Source organism: Saimiri boliviensis, chromosome 7 (assembly GCF_048565385.1).
Source record: "Saimiri boliviensis isolate mSaiBol1 chromosome 7, mSaiBol1.pri, whole genome shotgun sequence".
Lineage (NCBI taxonomy): Eukaryota > Metazoa > Chordata > Mammalia > Primates > Cebidae > Saimiri > Saimiri boliviensis.
In genome coordinates this window covers 98,721,674-98,742,519 of record NC_133455.1, presented here as the reverse complement: position 1 = coordinate 98,742,519, position 20,846 = coordinate 98,721,674, and the positions used below count along the sequence as shown (strand labels likewise).

At 41.5% G+C, this 20,846-nt stretch overlaps 1 protein-coding gene and 1 pseudogene across 11 annotated transcripts in view; one reads left to right on the top strand and one right to left on the bottom strand.

Annotated features, from left to right (window-relative positions):
* Positions 1–20,846, bottom strand: part of PPHLN1 (periphilin 1) — a 146,253-nt gene that overhangs the window by 84,170 nt on the left and 41,237 nt on the right. The gene's annotated exons all lie outside the window — the stretch shown is intronic.
* On the top strand, positions 7,214–8,859 carry LOC120365077 (transcription factor BTF3-like; annotated as a pseudogene).

The window sequence follows — 20,846 nt, the reverse complement described above, 5'->3', positions numbered from 1 at the left end:
GTATAATTTTCATTAAACCAGTCAAAGGTTTACAGCAAGAAATAGCCAGGCATGCCAATACAACTGCCTTATAGCTATATGTCATTCAGGAAAGCAAAACTATGGAATCTTGCATGTCTGCAAGAGTTTAAAACCAAGCCATAATATAACTTCTAGAAAAAGACTTCCCGGGGGACTTACTTTACAGTGGATGAAATGCCAAGAACTTCAGTGAAGGAGTTCTTTATGCAGATAAAGCATATGAAGTAAAGTAGGCAGAAATGCAGCTCACTAAACTAGGGGTCAGAAAGAGTTTGCTCTTTCAAAGGCCAAATAAATATTTTAGGCACTGTGGCTATAATGTCTCTATCACATCTTCTCCACATTCCTCTGACACACAACAGCGGCCACCTGACAAGACATAAAAAAATAAGCATAGCTGTGTTCCAATATAATTTTATTTACAAAAACAGAAAGCTGATTAGATTTGGCATATGGGTTTTAATTTGTCAACCTCTAATATAAATAATTATGTAGTTCCTGAAGGTTTTCAAGTACAATTTATTAAAAAAGAGGCTACCTACGCTTCATATTTCTCACAGAATATCAAGAAAGGTATGGAGTTTTGTTTTTTTTTTTCCACCCTATCTCTTACCAGTATCTTAAAATTTTTGTGCTTTAAAAGCTTCATTGTATTTTGGAAAGCAAAATTAATTAAATAATGACAGACATGTTTTGGCTGGTTCACATTTTGTTGTCTACCAGAGATCTGACTTTATAATAAGAAAAGCCTTTGTTAAAATATGTTGCATAAATCACAAATCCACAAAATATTAGTATTTCCCATTCTACTACAGAACATAAAAGGGGGTCCTGTGAGTAAGTAACTTTGAGAAACACATTTACTTGGAGTCCCACATGTCAGATTACTTCTTACGGGCAAATACGGATTCAACAATTAATTCGATCTACTTATATACGGCCTTCGGACCTTAACGTAATTAATCTCTCTGAGCTTCATTTTCCTAACCTCTATAGACACAGCAATTCTGACATGAAAGGTATCTATATTACAGTTTCAGGTTTTAGTCTTTTCATCATCAGTTATCTCATTTTTAACCTTACACAAATACATGGCCTCTTAAGCTTTGATATTTTATATAACTGAGACAACTTGGGGATGACAGCAGTCAATTTTCTTATTATAACACATATCATGATAAGTTCAGGTGAATTAAAAGCTAAATGTGGCTGGGCACAGAGGTTCACACCTGTAATCCCAGCACTTTGGGAGGCCAAAGCAGGTGGATCACGAGGTCAGGAATTCAAGACCAGCCTGGCCAACATGGTGGAACCCCATGTCTACTAAAAATACAAAAATTAGCCAGGCTTGGTGGTGGGCACCTGTACTCCCAGCTACACGGGAGGCTGGGAGAAAGAATTGCTTGAACCCAGGAGGCAAATATTGCAGTGAGCCGAGATTGTGCCACTGTACCCCAGCCTGGGCAACAGAGTGTGACTCCCTCTCAAAAAATAAATAAAAAGCTAAATGTTTGCATGGAAAAGATGGAAGAAAAAGACCAACCCACCACAAAAACTATAAGAAAAAAGAAAAAACTAAGGTCCCTGGGAAAGATGGCTGAATAGGAACAGCTCCTGTGCATAGCTCCCAGCAAGAGTAACGCAGAAAGCAGGTGATTTCCACACTTCCAACTGAAGTATCTGGTTCATCTCATTGGACTGGCTGGACAGTGGCTACAGCCTAAGGAGGGCAAGCCAAAGCAGGTGGGGCACTGCCTCACCCAGGAAGCACAAGGGGCCTGGGAATTCCCTCTCCTAACCAAAGGAAGTCATTTGGGACTGTTCCCTGCACTCTGGCCCAGATACTGCACTTTTCCCACAGTCTTCACAGCCCACAGACCAGGAGATCCCCTCAGTACCTACACAACCACCAGGGCCCTGGGTTTCTAGAACAAAACTGGGGAGCTGTTTGGGCAGAAACCGAGCTAGTGGCAGAAGGTTTTTTTTTCATACCCCAGTGATGCCTGGACTGCCAGCAAGACAGAAGGTTCACCACCACCCCTTTTTTGAATACCCCAGTGGCACCTGGAAAGCCAGCCAGAGAGGTTCACTGCCCTGGAACGGCAGCTGAAGCCAGGGAGCCAAGTGGTCTGGCTCAGCATATCCCACCCCCATGAAGACCAACAAGCTAAGATTCCCTGGCTTGAAATCCTCGCAGCCAGCACAGCAGTCTGAGCTTGACCTGGGACATTCGAGCCCAGTGTGGGAAGGGGCATCTGCCATTCCTGAGTCTCCAGTAGGTGGTTTCAACCTGTAAGCAAAGCTGCCAGGAAGTTCAAACTGGGCAGACCGCCTCACCAGATGTCCTCACTAGGCAGGGCATCTCTGAAAAAAGGCAGCAGCCTGTCAGGGACTTATTAATAAATCCCCCACCTTCCTGGGACAGAGCACCTGGGAAAAAGGATAGTAGTGGGTATAGCTTCAGCAGACCTAAACATCCCTGCCTGGCAACTCTGAAGAGAGCAGTGGATTTCCCAACACAGTGTTTGAGCTCCGACAAGAGACAGATAGCTTCCTCAAGTGGATACCCCAACCCTCGTGTATCCTGACTAGGAGACACCTCCCAGTAAAGGCCAACAGACACCTCATACAGGAGAGCTATGGCTGGCATCTGGCAGGTACCCCTCTGGGACGAAGCTACCAGAGGAAGGAACTGGCAGCAATCTTTGCTGTTCTGCTACCTCCACTGGTGATTCCCAGGCAAGCAGGGTCTGGAGTGGATCTCCAGCAAACTCCAGCAGAGTTGCAGCAGTGGGGCCTAACTGTAAGAAGGAAGATTTAGAAACACAAAGAAATAGTTTCAACATCAACAAAAGGATGTCCACTCAGAGACCCATTCCAAAGGTGACCAACCTAAAAGACCAAAGGAAGAAAAATTAACAAAGATGTGAAGAAACCAGTGTAAAAAGGCTGAAAACTCCAAAAAGTCCAAAATCAGATGGTTTCACAGCCAAATTCTACCCAAGGTACAAAGAGAAGCTGGTACCATGCCATCTGAAACTATTCCAAACAACAGAAAAAGAGGGAATCCTCCCTAACTCATTTTATGAGACCAACATCATCCTGATACCAAAACCCGGCAGAGACACAACTAAAAAAGAAAATGTCAGGCCAATATCCATGATGAACATCGATGTGAAAATACTCAATAAAATACTGGCAAACCAAATCAAACAGCACATCAAGAAGCTTACCCATCACAACCAAGTCAGCTTCATCCCTGGGATGTAAAGCTGGTTCAACATATCCAAATAAATAAATGTAATCCACCACATAAACAGAGCCAAAGACAAAAAACACGATTATCTCAATAGACACAGAGAAGGCCTTTGACAAAATTCAACAGCCCTTCATTCTAAAAACTCTAAATAAACTAGGTATTGATGGAACATATCTCAAAATAATAAAAGCTATTTATGACAAACCCATAGCCGATATCATACAGAATAGGCAAAAACTGGAAGCATTCCCTTCGAAAACCGGCACAAGTCAAGGGTGCCCTCTCTCGCCACTCCTATTCAACGTAGTATTGGAAGTTCTGGCCAGTGCGATCAGGCAAAAAAAAAGAAAAAAAGGGCATTCCATTAGGAAACAAGAAAGTCAAACTGTCTCTATTTGCAGATGACTTGACTGTATATTTGGAAGAGCCCATTGTCTCAGCCCAAAATCTCCTTAAACTGATAAGCAACTTCAGCAAAGTCTCAGGATACAAAATCAATGTGCGGAAATCACAAGCATTCCTATGTAATAGTAACAGACAAACAGACAAATTACTAGTGAACTCTCTGATTCACAATTGCTACAAAGAGAATAAAATACCTAGGAATACAACTTACAAAGAATGTGAAGGACCTCTTCAAAGAGAACTACAAACCACTGCTCAAAGAAATAAGAGAAGACAAAAACAAATGGAAAAACATTCCATGCTCATGGTTAGGAAGAATCAGTATCATGAAAATGGCCATAGTGCCCAAAGTAATTGATAGGTTCAATACTAAAAACACTGAAAATTCCAAAAAGTCCAGAACCAGACATTTCACAGCTGAATTCTACCATAGGTACAAAAAGGAGCTGGTACCACGCCTTCTGAAACTATTAACTTTGAAGCTACCACTGACTTTCTTCACAAAACTGGAGAAAACCACCTTAAATTTCATATGAAAACAAAAGAGAGCCCGCATAGCCAAGACAATTATAAGCAAAAAAAAAAAAAAAAAAAAAAGCTGGAGCCATCACGCTACCTGACTTCCTCCTACACTACAAGGTTACTGTAAGGCCGACTGCCTCGCAGAGGGTTAAACGGACATATCCATCTCTCTCCACGCCTGATAACTATGTCATCACCCAAGCTCATTCCCTGGCCCCACACCCGCCTCCGCATACCAGACCCAAGCCCATATTCAGCACTAAATTATGCATTTAACCCCCAGCCCACTGTTGAAAAACCCTGCAGAAAAAATTTTTAAAGAAGCCCCATCAGACCCGGCCCAGTAGCAGTCTGCCCTGTACGCCCCTGGCAGGCCCACTTACCCAAGGTCCCTCCGGCGCACCCATAACAACTATCTCCAGGTATTTCCTGCTTCTTAACAGCCAATAAGATTGCCTTCACTTTGTTTCCCCAAAAGCCAATCAAGGCCCACTTACCCAAGGTCCCGCCCGTCTACCAATGGCAGCTAGTTTCAGGTGTTTCCTGCTTCTTAACAGCCAATAAAATTACCACTGCTTTGTTTCCCCAATAGCCAATCAATTGCCTTTCCTCCCCATAAAACCCCACTCCCTGAACAGCCGGGCGCAACTTCTTTGGCCCGTTCCTGGACTACAGAACCTCGCCCAGGAGCTGAATAAATTAGCTTTTCATTTTCTTATACTTACCTCAGTTTCCTCATTTTACCTCGGCAATAAATCTTACAGTTACAGTAATCAAAATAGCATGGTACTGGTACCAAAACAGATAGATAGACCAATGGAACAGAACAGAGGCCTCAGAAATATGCCACACACCTACAACCATCTGATCTTCGACAAACCTGACAAAAACAATCAATGGGGAAAGATTCCCTATTTGATAAATGGTGCTGGGAAACTGGCTAACCACCTGTAGAAAGCTGAAACTGGATCCCTTCCTTACACCTTATTCGAAAAGTAACTTAAGATAGATTAAAGATTTAAACCTAAGATGTAAAATAAAAACCCTGGAAGAAAAACTAGGTAATACCATTTAGGACATAGGGATGGGCAAAGACTTCATGACTAAAACCCAAAGCAAATGGTAACAAAAGTCAAAATTGACAAATGGGATCTAATTAAACCAAAGAGTTTCCACACAGCAAAAGAAACTATCATCAGAGTGAACAGGCAACCTACAGAATAGGAGAACATTTCTGCAGTCTACCCATTTGACAAAAGGCTAATACCCAGAATCTACAAAGAACTTCAACAAATACAAGAAAAAAAAAACAACCTCATCAAAAAGTGGGCCAAGGATATGAACAGACACTGCTCAAAAAGAGACATTTATGTGGCCAACAACCATATGAAAAAAAGCTCATTATCACTAGTCGTTAGAGAAATGCAAATCAAAACCACACTGAGATACCATCTCATGCCAGTTAGAATGGCGATCATTAAAAGGTCAGGAAATAGACACTGGAGAGAATGTGGAGAAACAGGAATGCCTTTACACTGTTGATGGGAGTGTAAATTAGCTCAACCATTGTGGAAGACAGTGTGGCAATTTCTCAAAGATCTAGAACTAGAAATACCATTTGACCCAGCAATCCCATTACTGGGTACATACCAAAAAAATTATAAATAATTCTATCATAAAGACACATGCACACATATGTTTACTGTAGCACTGTTCACAATAGCAAAGACTTGGAATCAACCCAAATGCCCAATGATGACAGACTAAAGAAAATGTGGCACATATACACCATGGAACACTATGCAGCCATAATAAAGGATGAATTCATGTCCTGGAAATCATCAATCTCAGCAAACTAACATGAGAACACAAAACCAAACACCACATGTTCTCACTCATAAGTGGGAGCTGAACAATGAGAACACATGGACACAGAAAGAGGAACATCACACAACCGGGCCTGTCAGGGGGTGAGGGGTTAGGGGAGGGATAACATTAGGAGAAATACTTAATGTCGATGATGGGGTGATGGATGCAGCAAACCACCATGGCATGTGTATATATCAATGGGCAGACCCGCATGTTCTGCACATGTATACCAGGACTTAAAGTACAGTAATAAACAAATAAGAAAAAAAAACTCAAGTATACAGGAAGAGCCATTTTGTATCAAAATACCACGTATAAACTATATACAAAAAAGGCCTCTAAGGTGAAAATTATAATTAAGTTTAACACAAATTTCCAATTAAAAGAAAATTTCAACATCAATGGCAGTCTTAAATATTAATATTTAATAATTTATTTAATAATTTTTTAATCACCTCAAGTGATCCACCCTAGGAGTTTGAGACCTGCCTGGCCCACATGGTGAAACACTGTCTCTACTAAAAATACAAAAATTAGCCAGACATGGTGGTGCACGCTTGTAATCCCAGCTATTCAGGAAGCTGAGGCAGGGGAGAACTGCTTGAACCTGGGAGGCAGAAGTTGCAGTCGGCCAAGATTGCACCACTGCACTCCAGCCTGGGGCAACAGAGCGAAACCCTGTTTCAAAAATAATACTAATAGTAATTTACTTTTTAATCTTTTAATGAATGCTAGCAAAACCACTAAGAATAAGATGAACACACTAATAAAAAACAGACAAAGGATATGAAGATAATTCAATGGAAGACAGAAAAATAACCTCATAAATATTAGTATTTAAGATAACAAGATTAAAATAAGTTTTCTCCATTAAATAGGCAAATGATCTCATCTAGCCAGTTACTGTTCCGAAGAATTCGATCTAGGAAAGGGTTTTGTTTAGATATAAAGTAAGATATAAGGTTGCTTAGTTTGCCCTTTCCATGGTATCTTAATAAAAAAAAAAAAAAGAAACTGCCTTAGCTGCCATCTTGCATCTCTAGGTGTGTGTGCCTAATCTCAGGTGGTCCACCCAAGACCCCCCTGAGCACCAACCCTAGGTCTGCCCCCGAGTGGCCCCTTATCCACTCCAACAAAATGAAAGAAACAATCACAAACCAGGAAAAATTCGCCAAACTGCAGGCACAAGTGCACACTGGTGGTAAAGGAACTACTTCCAGAAAGAAGAAAGGGGTTCACAGAACAGCCACAGCAGATGATAAAAAACTTCAGCTCTTCTTAAAGAAGTTAGGGGTAGCCAACGCGGTTCCCATGCTTGCGTTGGTCCAGTGGACCCACGCTGTAACTTCTACTCTTGTGTCTCTGCCTTTATTTCCTTTTGTTAATCCCTCGTCACCACCAGGACTAAGGGCACCCATGTATGGGGTTGGTGCTGGTATCCAACATACTTCATTATTGTATCATAAATTAAATATGAATTCTGTAGAAGCTGGAAATCTAAGCCAGTGGTTATGAGGTAAACCAAAAAGATCCAGAAATTAAATTTAAAAAAAAAAAAAACAAACAAACCTGGGGAATAGTATTACATTTTGGATCAGTGGTAAGTACAATTTCACTAGAATTTCAAGGTCAGACTGGCCTTGTTTAGTTGAGTGTTCTAAAGTCTTTTATCCATAGTCAAGTATGATGGGCATGCGCCTATACCAGCTGCCTGAGGTGGAAGGATCACTTGAGTCCAAGAGTTTGTTGATGAATCAAGAGTCAAACTCTGTAAAATATTTGAAGAGATTTATTCTAAACCAAATATGCATGAATATGGCCCACGGTAGAACCCAGGAGATCCTGAAAACATGTGCTCAAGGTGGTTGGGCTACACTTGGTTTTGAACATATTAGGGAGATATGACTTCAATGAATGCGGGTAAGATGTATATTGGTTCGTTACAGAAAGGTGGGACAACTCAAAGGGCTGGAGGCTTCTAGATCATAGGCGGATCCAAAGATTTTCTGGATAGCAATTGGTTGAAAGTTTATCTAATTAATTGGAGGGATTGTCTGGGTTAAGACAAGAGGTCCAAGGTTCTTATTATGCGGATGAAGCCTCCAGGTAGCTGGCTTCAGAGAGAAGAGATTATAAATGCTTCTTATCAGACTGGGTACTAGACTCTTAGTTAATTCTCTTCTGGATCAAGAAAACTTCTTTCAGGGCCTGCTAGCTGTCACATGGATATTTTACTACTACAAAGAGTCTTTTGTCAGTCTTCATGTCTCTGTTTTAATGTTAATGCTGGTGAGCTGTGCCTGAATTCCAAAGGGAGGAGGGGGTAATGAGATCTGTCTACTCACCCATTCCCATCAAGACTGAACTAGTGTTTCAGGTTTACTTTAGAATGCCCTTGATCCCTCAAAAGAAAAATAAATAAAATAAAATAAAAAAGAAGTTAGGGGTAAACAATATTTCTGGCATTGACGAGGTGAATATGTTTACAAACCAAGGAACAGTGATCCATTTTAACAACCCTAAAGTTCAGGCATCTCTGGCAGCAAACAAGTATTTTCACTATTACAGGCCATGCTGAGACAAAGCAGCTGACAGAAATGCTGCCCAGCACCTTAAATCAGCTTGGTGCAGAGAGTATGACTAGTTTAGGGAGACTGGCTGAAGTTCTGACCAAATAATCTGTGGATGGAAAAGCACCACTTGCTACTGGAGAGGAGGAGGATGATGAAGTTCCAGATCCTGTGGAGAATTTTGATGAGGATTCCAAGAATGAGACAAACTGAATACTGAATTGAGTCAACTTCTGAAGTTAAAACTTGAAGAAATTACTGGAAGCTGCTATTTTATATTATGACTGTTTTTTAAAAAACTTTTGTTTATGGATCTGATAAAATATAGATGTCTAATATTTTTAAACCCACAACCCCTTGGACACTGCAGCTCTTCTCAGTTTTTGCTTATATACAATTCATTCTTTGCAGCTAATTAAGCTGAAGAAGCCTGGGAATCAAGTTTGAAACAAAAGTTAATAAAGTTCTTTGCCTAGTAAATCAAAAAAATAAATAAATTTTTCATTTTTACCTCATTTATCATAAATTGTGTTTTTATCGTAGCAGATAAAAATTTAACAGAAATAATTTGTTTTGTAAAGCTAACATCATGTGCACTAGTACCTAACAGTATTTACAGAGTACCCACCATTATTCACAGTAGCTGTATGTGTACTTGTGTGTCAGAAGGAAAACTAAACAGTAATAAACATCAAGATACCCTTCTCATTTATGGATTAGTAGGATTCTTTTATAATCTCTCTTATTTTACCCCCAGAGATAGAAACTTTCATGGTTGACATTTAAAACCTAGAGCAAACTATGTTCAGCAGTTAATTGTGATTATAAGAACGAGAAGGAATTAAAAGTATTCGGCAACATGCTGTGAAACTGAACCTAGAAAAAGCCAGGTATTTACAGACATGAATGTACAGATGTACACAGACAGAGAAAAAAATGTGTCCACGAAGAAAGACATTCTGAATATTTTCTCACTACGTGGACTCTAGAAGTTTAAGCCTGATTTATGGGCCACAGTAGTATTTCCCTTTTTAGGATCATCAAATCCCTAGCAATTTCTAGCCAAACCCAAAGTGTTGCATATTATTCATGGTAAAGTTTAAGTAAACACTTAATCTTTAAAAATATTCACTCAGCCTTCAGGTAAGTTCTAAAATCTGTGTTTAAAATGTTGACTCTCTGGGCGTGGTGGTTCAGGCCTGTGATTCCAGCACTTTGGGAGGCTGAGGCAGGGAAACTGCTTGAGCTTAAGGGTTAGAAGCCAGCCTGGGCAACACAGAGAAACCCTGTCTCAAAAGAAAAAAGGACAGGTGGAGTGGCTCACACCTTTAATCCCAGCAGTTTGGGAGGCCAAGGAGGGCAGATCATCTGAATTAAAGAGTTCAAGACCAGCCTGGCCAACATGGAGAAACTCCGTTTCTAGTAAAAATACAAAAATTAGCCAGGCATGGTGGTATGAGCTTGTATAATCCCAGCTACCTGGGATGTTGAGGCAGGAGAATGGCTTGAATCCGGGAGGTGGAAGCTGCAGTTAGCCAACATCGTACCACTGCACTCCAGCCTGGTCGACAGAGTGAGACTCTGTATCAAAAAAAAAAAAAAAAGCTGTGCCAGGCACAGTGGCTCATGCCTATAATCCCGGCACTTTGGGAGGCCGAGGCGGGCGGATCACGAGGTCAGGAGATCAAGACCATCCTGGCCAACATAGTGAAACCCTGTCTCCACTAAAAATACAAAAATTAGCTGGGCATGGTGGTGCATGCCTGTAATACCATATATTCAGGAGGCTGAGGCAGGAGAATCACTTGAACCCAGGAGGCAGAACTTGCAATGAACCAAGATCACACCACCAAACTCCTTCCTGCCTGGTGACAGAGCAAGACTTCGTCTCAAAAAAAAAAAAAGTGTTCTGGCCGGGCGCGGTGGCTCAAGCCTGTAATCCCAGCACTTTGGGAGGCTGAGGCGGGTGGATCACGAGGTCGAGAGATCGAGACCATCCTGGTCAACATGGTTGAACCCCGTCTCTACTAATACAAAAAATTAGCTGGGCATGGTGGCACGTGCCTGTAATCCCAGCTACTCAGGAGGCTGAGGCAGGGGAATTGCCTGAGCCCAGGAGGCGGAGGTTGCGGTGAGCCGAGATCGTGCCATTGCACTCCAGCCTGGGTAACAAGAGCGAAACTCCGTCTCAAAAAAAAAAAAGTGTTCTCATACTAGCAGTTAGCTGTAAAAACCATTCAGTATCAACTAGTATAATTTTCTTTGTGCAAGTATCCTCTTGATTTTAAGAATTTTGTTTGTTTTAGCCATGACCCTGAACCATGCATGCTAAATAGAGAAAGAGTACATTGGAGTCTTGGGACATATTTTTAATGCTGTTCCATTAATCACCAGGTAAAAACTGCAAGTAAGACAAAGGTCCATTTACCATGGAGAGAAAGCCTACAACAAAAACCTTCAAACTATAGGTTTCTAGCTATGTTGAAAATAAAGGTATCAACATATATGATACAATGTATTCAATACAATTAATTATATGAAATATCAAAAAGGACCCTTGAAGAAATATAAATAACAATACAACCAGAAGGATTACTATGAGGCCTCCAAAAAACACACATTTGACAAAAAACTGATGCTTTTTATTATCAAAAAGTACACAGCTTTGAGAATTAGGACAGTGTCTTTGGCTATATTGCAAACACTTCAGCTATACTGCCTGGCACATAAAAGACACAAAGTCGTCAGGAGAATGGAGGAGGGAAAGAACTAACACCCCATAAGGTACTGTCTCTCAAAATGTGGTCCTTGGGCAGGGCACAGTGGCTCAACCCTGTAATTCCAGCACTTTGGGAGGCAGAGGCCGGCAGATCACAAGGTCAGGAGTTTGAGACCAGCCTAACAACCATGGTAAAACCCCATCTCTACTAAAAATACAAAAATAAGCCAAGTGTGGTGGTATGCGCCTGTAATTCCAGCTACTCGGGATGCTGTGGCAGGAGAATCACTTGAACCTGGGAGGCAGAGGTTGCAGTGAGCCAAGATCGCACGCACCACTGCACTCCAGCCTCGGTGACAGATCAAGACTCCGTCTCAAAAAGAAGTGGTCCTTGAACCATCTGTGATTTCAGATTACTTTAGATGCTTATTTGAAAAGCAGACTTCTTAAGCTCAGACTCTCCTGTTAACACGCATCCCCAAGGTAATTGCAACCTCTCCTATCAGCCAAACCAGTAAGTCATAATAGAACCCTCAGTGTCAGCAGATGTATGCTCACTGGTTATGAGTAAAATTCAACAAAGTGGAGAAAAGGATGTAAGGGAAGGGAAGAATGGGGAGACAGAAAGCATTGACTTCTTATTCTAGACCTCATTTTTCTCTCCTTTTCACATCCAAATATGCACAAATATTCACATAAAATATTGACTACTTCCTTTCTTGTCAATAGGGGCTTCCAAAAAGAATTAAGATTTCAAGAATTATTTTGAGAAAGCAGCCTGGTAATTAGCAAGGCAAGGTTAAGAATAAATGAAGCACAACCTTTTATTTTAAATGTAGAAATGGAAAACCAAGGGAACTGTGACTTAAGCTAAGGAATTTTCCGTATCACCTCTTTTTCTATCCTATCAAAAAATCAAACACCTGTCTCTCTGCTTAGTTCAGATTAGAAGTTTGGTGATCAAGTTCAAAACTCTTTCCACAAAAATCACATCTTTTAAAGTTAAAAGTATTCTAGGAAAAGTAGAACAAAAAAAAAAAGTATTCTAGGCATAAGATATGGACTAAGAGATCTTCCAACTAGAACTTTTTTTTCTTTTTTGAGGCGGAGTCTCCCTCTGCCACCCAGGCTGGGTGCAATGCCATGATGTCAGCTCACTGCAACCTCTGCCTCCACGTTCAAGCAATTCTCCCACCTCAGCTTCCTAAGTAGTTGGAGAGAAAGCACACGCCACCATGCCCAGCTAATTTTTGTATTTTTAGTAAAGATGGAGTTTCACCATGTGGGCCAGGCTGGTCTCAAACGCCTAACCTCAGGTGATCCACTCGCCTCGGCTTCCCATAGTGCTCGGATCATAGGCGTGAACCACCATGCCCAGCCTAGAACATGTTCTATGAGAACAAAAATCTTATCTGTGTTATTCACAGTTTGATCTCTAATACCTAAAACAGTGCCTGCTCTTACAGAGGTAAGATATGCCTAGGAAGTGTGAAGGATAGGCAAGCAGTCACTGCAAGGGTTTCAATGAAAAATGTGAAATTCCAGGTGAAAATTATCTAATATGCAGTTGAACATAGAGATCTACAGTTCACAAGAAAAGCCAAAGCCAAAGATACACATTTGTCAATCATCAGAAGACAAAATACAGGTCAATGTTTCTCAAAATTCCAGCCTCCAGGGCTGGGCGCGGTGGCTCACGCCTGCAATCCCAGCACTTTGGGAGGCCAAGGCGAGCAGATCAAGAGGTTGAGATCGAGACCATCCTGGCCAACATGGTGAAACCCCGTCTCTACTAAAAACACAAAAAAAAAAATTAGCTGGGTATGGTGGCGCGTGCCTGTAGTCCCAGCAATTCATGCGGCTAAGACAGGAGAATTGCTTGAACCCAGGAGGCAGAGGTTGCAGTGAGCCAAGATCTTGCCACTGCTCCAGCCTGGTGCCTGGCAACAGAGCGAGGCTGTCTCAAAAAAAAAAAAAAAAAAAAATTCCAGGCTCCAGACTATCTGCATCACAATCACTCTGTGGATTTGTTAAAAATACAGATTGCAAGACTCCACTCACTGAATCAGAATCTCGAGATAAAGCCTCAACCTCTTCATTCATAATGAACTTCTAAGTGATTTTTATGGACACAAGTTTTAGAAACGTAAGCAAAGGGAATTGCTGCCATTGATACATATAGAGAAATATAGACAAATATATAACTGAGATAATGTGGCCAAGAAAGTAATTGTTAACATGATCCTGCAGTTTCTGGACTTTGTCACTTTGTGCTATTTGTTGGACCAGTGGTTCTCATGTCTAGCTTTACTTTACAATAACCTGATAAGCACCCCTCCTTTTTGTTGCCCAGGCTGGTCTCAAGCTCCTGGCCTCAGACAGTCCTCCCTCCTCAGTCTTCTGAATAGCTGGGATTCCAGGCACAAGCCACCAATACCTGGCCTGATAAGCTTATAAAGAATACTGTTGCCATGGCCATATGCTGTAATGAGACATATCTCACAAGGAAAAAAAAAAAAAAAAGAATACTGATACCAGGCTTCACCCAAGACCAACTGAATGAGATCTTCAAGTGTGAGACCCAAGCAGTAGCATTTAAACAAAAAAATGGCCTTCCATACAATTCAGAGATTTAGAGTACAGCCAGGGTTGAGAACCTCTGTATTAGTCAAACTATCATATTACAGGCTCCTCATTCCAGAGTTTCAGATTGTTATGCTACCCCAGAGATTGCAAGCTCTAGGGTAGAAACTCTGCTTTTAATTAACTGTGAAAAAAAAAAAAACAAAAATCAAGAGATTTCACATTTTAAAAATCTGAATTTATGACTTCTTTTGAAGCAGGCCATACTGGGCTTACATACACAAATAGTAAAGATCAGCTGGCACCAAGAAGCAGCTGCTCCAGTCTGGCATTCATTTCTGTTCCCTGCCTAAGTCCACAAGTAATATAGGATAATAGGACCATTATCACCACAGATAAATATGTTAACTATTTACCTGTAACCATCATAAGTAGTTTATATGTAGTGAACATATTTGTGTATATACAGTAATTTAAGTCAGTCTTGTAAAAGCTTTCACATCCTTGGCCTCTATGAACCAACTCCTTCAACTTCTTCCTTTGAGACCTGGCATTTGAACATAAATACTACCTTCCACCAAGCTCTTGAGTAGTAAATGCACATTGAGAACCCTCTTCAAAGGCCTCGGCTATATGAAATTGCAAATCCTGGTTTTATAAAGGGTTTCAGCTAATTAAAAATATAAAAAAGATGGGGCCGGGCGCGGTGGCTCAAGCCTGTAATCCCAGCACTTTGGGAGGCCGAGGCAGGTGGATCACGAGGTCAAGAGATCAAGACCATCCTGGTCAACATGGTGAAACCCCATCTCTACTAAAAATACAAAAAATTAGCTGGGCATGGTGGCGCGTGCCTGTAATCCCAGCTACTCAGGAGGCTGAGGCAGGAGAATTGCCTGAACTCGGGAGGCGGAGGTTGCGGTGAGCCGAGATTGTGCCATTGCACTCCAGCCTGGGTAACAAGAGTGAAACTCCGTCTCAAAAAAAAAAAAAAAAAAGTTAAAAATATAAAAAAAAAAAACTGTAAATCCTCCATCCCCTAAGAAAATGGAGGAAGTCCAAAGTATTCCTGATGTAAGTTCATGCCACCCTACTGTATCCTACATTATCAATCTCCTGGTGACTTCCTCAAATTCCCTAAAGAAGTTAACACAATGACACAGTCCACATTGTTACCACACATCCTACCCACATCATGGATGACTTTCAAAATTCACACAGATAATCTGTGCAATAATGTAGATTCATGTAGGCTGACCATCTCCTATCTCTTCACAATACTTTAGCATACATGTAAATCCTAAATTCTGCCATTCATTATCCACGTGTTCTTGAACTAGATTTTTATTGCATCATCACACTCTAATCATGATGTCTTATCCTTCAGGGTTTTTTTTTCCACTCCTGCAGTAACTCCATTTCCACCTTACCAATGCCCTCAGAATCCTCTATTTTTGAATAATGAACACCATTCAACTCATTGCCCTTTCAGTCTAAACAGCAGTATTTGAATCACTCTATAAACCCCAACATATTTCTCTGCTCTTGCAATTCTGATATATCATCTTAGCCCATCCAAAGCGTGAATCAATTCCAAAATCTATTATTTCCTCAAAGATATAGTTGGATTACCGTAACTAGAGAAAAATTACACAAATCAACAGATTAGTCCCACTATAGCTTCATGGTCTCTAATTTCTACTGTGCTGTCAATTCCACTCAGTAATAACAGCATTTTATCACTGATGAGGTCAATCTCCCAAAATATACTGCTTCAAAAGTTTTATTTTCCACCACAATCATAAAGATGTTGCCCAGGGTTCTGACTCTATAGTTCATCACTCTTGTCTAACTATGTCTCCTTGGACAATCTCAATTTTGAATGTAGCCCTTCCCTTGAAACCATTCCTCCTATATTGCCTATCCCCAGATAATGGCATTATTGTACACAGTAAATAAAACAAAAAATACAGGTATTTCTCTCTGCCTTATATTTCCACATCCAACAAGCATGTCATGCTAATATTTTACTTCCTATTTTTCAAATTTAACCCTTTTTCTCTATCCCAACTCCCCTTCTCCAATTCAGATATTCATAATTTCTTGTTCAATCTCCAGTGCCATCTTTAAAAGTCATCCTCTACACTGAACACAAAATAAACTACAATCTCATTAGTTTACCTTACCTCTCCTCTCCCTATCTCGTTAACATTTCTCAGCAGTTAATATTTTCTTGGTAGTAACTACTAACAGACTAAAGCTCCTGCAGTGAACTGTTTCTAAAACTGTAGCACAGGATAAAGGTTGCTTTGTCTTCCTCTAGCACTTTACACAGGCTCACCATGTTTCACATGATGTTATCTACTTGTGCATTTATTTCACTCTATAGATGGCAGCTAGTGATATAAGCATGGTCCTCTACATATAAACATTTGTACCACTCAGTAAATATTTGCACCACTGAATCAAACCAAAGATGTTCTATAGTATTATTCTCTGCCAAACAGCAAATTGCCTAAGATAAAACTTGCTATAGTAAAATTAAACAGAAAATCTACTCTCTTTAAAAATCAGTAAATATAAAAATACTGAACTACTACGTAATTAAAAGTTTCTGTAAGTGAATATAGAAAAGTACCCCAGCCTTTTTTTTTTTTTTTTTTTTTTTGAGACAGAGTCTCATTCTGTTGCCCAGGCTGCAGTGCAGTAGCATGATCTCGGCTCACTGCAACCTCCGCCTCCCAGGTTGAAGTGATTCTCGTGCCTCAGCCTCCCAAGCAGTTAGGATTACAGGAGCACACCACCACACCCAGGTAATTTTTGTACTTTAATAGAGAGATGGGGTTTCACCATGTTGGCCAGACTGGTCTCAAACTCTTGACCTCAGGTGATCCACTCCCCTCAGGCTACCAAAGTGCTGGGATTACAAGCATGAGACACCATGCCTGGACTTTTTTAAATTTTTGAGATAGGGTCTCACTTTGTCACCCAGGCTGGAGTACAGTGATATGATCACAGTTTACAAAAACCTCAACCTCCCAGGCTCAAGCAGTTCTCCCATATGAGCCTCCAAAGGTACCAGGTGTATGGCACTACAACCAACTAATTTTTTAATTTTTTTTTATAGAAATGGGGTCTCCTTTTGTTGCCTAGACTGGTCTCAAACTCCTGGGCTCAAGCTATCTTCCCACCGCAGCCTCCCAAAATGCTGAGATCACAGGTGTGAGCCATCACCTAGCATTTAAAAATAAAGTATACTGACCACTTGATGACACTCTTGTTCCATATTTTTTTTTTTTTTTTTGAGACGGAGTTTCGCTTTTGTTGCCCAGGCTAGAGTGCAATGGCGCGATCTCGGCTCACCGCAACCTCCGCCTCCTGGGTTCAGGCAATCCTCCTGCCTCAGCCTCCTGAGTAGCTGGGATTACAGGCACGCGCCACCATGCCCAGCTAATTTTTAGTAGAGACAGGGTTTCACCATGTTGACCAGGATGGTCTCGATCTCTTGACCTCGTGATCCACCCGCCTCAGCCTCCCAAAGTGCTGGGATTACAGGCTTGAGCCACCGCGCCCGGCCTGTTCCATATTTTTAAACATTACATAATACTTGAAATCAGTTCCAACCTAAGTCTTACTACATTATTACTATTATTATTTGAGACAGAGTCTTGCTCTGTCACCCAACCTGGAGTGCAGTGGTGTGATTTTGGTTCACTGCAACCTCCGCCTCATGGGTTCAAGCAATTGTCTTTTTTTTTTTTTTTTCTTTTTCTTTTTTTTTGAGACGGAGTTTCGCTCTTGTTACCCAGGCTGGAGTGCAATGGCGCGATCTCGGCTCACCGCAACCTCTGCCCCCTGGGTTCAGGCAATTCTCCTGCCTCAGCCTCCCGAGTAGCTGGGATTACAGGCACGCGCCACCATGCCCAGCTAATTTTTTTTTGTTGTTGTTGTATTTTTTTTAGTAGAGACGGGGTTTCACCATGTTGACCAGGATGGTCTCGATCTCTCGACCTCGTGATCCACCCGCCTCGGCCTCCCAAAGTGCTGGGATTACAGGCTTGAGCCACCGCGCCCGGCCTCAAGCAATTCTCATGCCTCAGTTTCCTGAGTAGCTAGGACTACAGACACGTGCCACCATGCCTGGCTAATATTTGTATTTTTAGTAGAGACAGGGTTTTGCCACCTTGGCCACGCTGGTCTCAAACTCCTGACCTCAAGGGATCTGCCCAACTCAGCCTCCTAAAGTACTGGGATTACAAAGCATGAGCCACTGCATCTGACCACTAAGGTTTATTATAAGATCTCATAACTACAGGGGGAAAAAATGACTTGAAAACAACCTCATTCTAAGTCACTAACTCTTGGTAGAATATGGCATGTTTCCTTGATATAAAATGAAATAAATCCTAATATATTCTGAATTTCATCTACAAGCATGTTTTGTAAAAACAGATAATATCATCATTGTGTAAATACAGAAACAAGATGAAATGTAAATCACTTTACTAGGCATGCCTAAACATGAAAGTGATCACTTTTGGAGTGGGGCGGGAGCGGGAGGCAGCAGGGAAAATGACAGAAAACTTAAACACATTCTCTTTTCTTCCATTGGCTGTTATTCCAGTTGTTTCCAATGATTGTGCATTTCCATTAGTAAAACACATTTGAATATAAACCACTAATACATGTATACTAAATTTATAAAGTACATAATGTTCTTTAACATGAAACACATAACAAAGCAAAAATAAATAAATAAATAAGGGCCGGGCGTGGTGGCTCAAGCCTGTAATCCCAGCACTTTGGGAGGCCGAGGCGGGTGGATCACGAGGTCAGGAGATCGAGACCATCCTGGTCAACATGGTGAAACCCCGCCTCTACTGCAAATACAAAAAAACTAGCTGGGCATGGTGGCGTGTGCCTGTAATCCCAGCTACTCAGGAGGCTGAGGCAGGAGAATTGCCCGAACCCAGGAGGTGGAGGTTGCAGTGAGCCGAGATCGCGCCATTGCACTCCAGCCTGGGTAATAAGAGAGAAACTCCGTCTCAAAAAAAAAAAAAAAAAGCTGGAGTTTACACTTCCACTGCCAGTAATAGTGCTGTGGAAGATGGTGTGACAGCAAGGTGGTCCGGTATCAAACAGTGGTATTAAGCCACAAAAAAAAAGGAAAAAAAGGTGCTGGTGAGGGCAAGAAGGGAGACTCACAGGGTCAGGATAGTAACTACATTCAGGGGCGTGAACAAACACACTGATACTGGTGTCAGGTCTGGGGTTTGATTTTACCTTACCTACAAGGTTATAAATTAGACTGTCACTGTTTCATGAATCCAGCAGAAGACACGGGACTCCTGGGTCACAGAAAAAACTTTGTCACTCATAGCACAGCAACACAAGCATTGGCATGTTTGTGTCAGTTTGCTCTGGTACCAAGTCCAGGGGCAATGTGATATAACCATAGATAAATGTGGCACATGTAGAGGCCTTGGGTCACAACTGAGGAAGACTGAACTTAAGGAACCCACCACTTTTTGTTTGTTTTGTTTTTTGGGTTTTTTGTTTTGTTTTGTTTTGTTTTGTTTTTTTGAGACGGAGTTTCGCTCTTGTTACCCAGGCTGGAGTGCAATGGCGTGATCTCGGCTCACCACAACCTCCGCCTCCTGGGTTCAGGCAATTCTCCTGCCTCAGCCTCCTGAGTAGCTGGGATTACAGGCACGCACCACCATGCCCAGCTAAATTTTTTTGTTTTTTGTATTTTTAGTAGAGACGGAGTTTCACCTTGTTGACCAGGATGGTCTTGATCTCTCGACCTCGTGATCCACCCGCCTCGGCCTCCCAAAGTGCTGGGATTACAGGCTTGAGCCACCGCGCCCGGCCAGAACCCACCGTTTTTACACGAAGCAATAAGTAAGCCTGCTGTTTCACAAAGAGGGAGACATTACTCTATCCTTCTTCAAGATTGCTCACTACAAACACGTATCTGAGAACTACCCTGAATAATGAGTGACCAGGGTCTTGCATATTTTGGCAAGATGTACAAGAGTGCAAGACATCCGTGGAGGACTCTCTCTCCCAACAACTGGGAGCTAGATTTCCTACAGATGGAAAAAAAGGAGATAAAAATATGAAATGAAGGAAAAGGTATTTCCATGATCTTAGTCATGAATATACATAAACACTGTATAAAAATAAATGCAGAAGTAAAAGTATGTGTGTATGTGTGTCCAGATTCTTGGCTTCAAAAATCACTTTTCACTATAGAAAGCCTGTGCTCTGGCCAGGCGTAGTGGCTCACACCTGTAATCCCAGCACGTTGGGAAGCCGAGGTGGGCAGATCACAAGGTCAGGAGTTTGAGGCCAGCCTGGTCAATATAGTGAAATTCCATCTTACTAAGGATACAAAAAATCAGCAAATTAGCTGGGTGTGGTGGTGTGTGCCTGTAATCTCAGCTACTAGGGAGGCTGAGGCAGGAGAATTCCTTGAACCTGGGAGGTGGACATTGCAGTGAACCTAGATCAGGCCACTGTACTCTAGCCTGGCCAAGCTTGGCAAGACTCTGTTAAAAAAAAAAAAGAAGAAAGAAGAAAGGGGCTGGGGGGGAAGTGGGGGAGAGAAAGAGAGAGACAGAAGAGAGAAAAGAGAGACAGAAAGAAAGGAAGGGCTAGAGGGAGGGAGGGAAAGGAAGCCAGCCTGTGCTGCTGAATTTAGAGCGAGGCAGAGAAGCATAAGAGGAGACTGAAAGACCTTGTGTCAGAAAGAGGTAACCAAAGAATGATGTGGAAATGTCAAAACAACACAGATGACCTTGGTTTGGCAATGAATTCTTAGATATAAAACCAAAAGTATGAGTGACAAAAGAAAAAATTAGATAAATTGGACTTCATCAAAATTTAAAATGTGCAT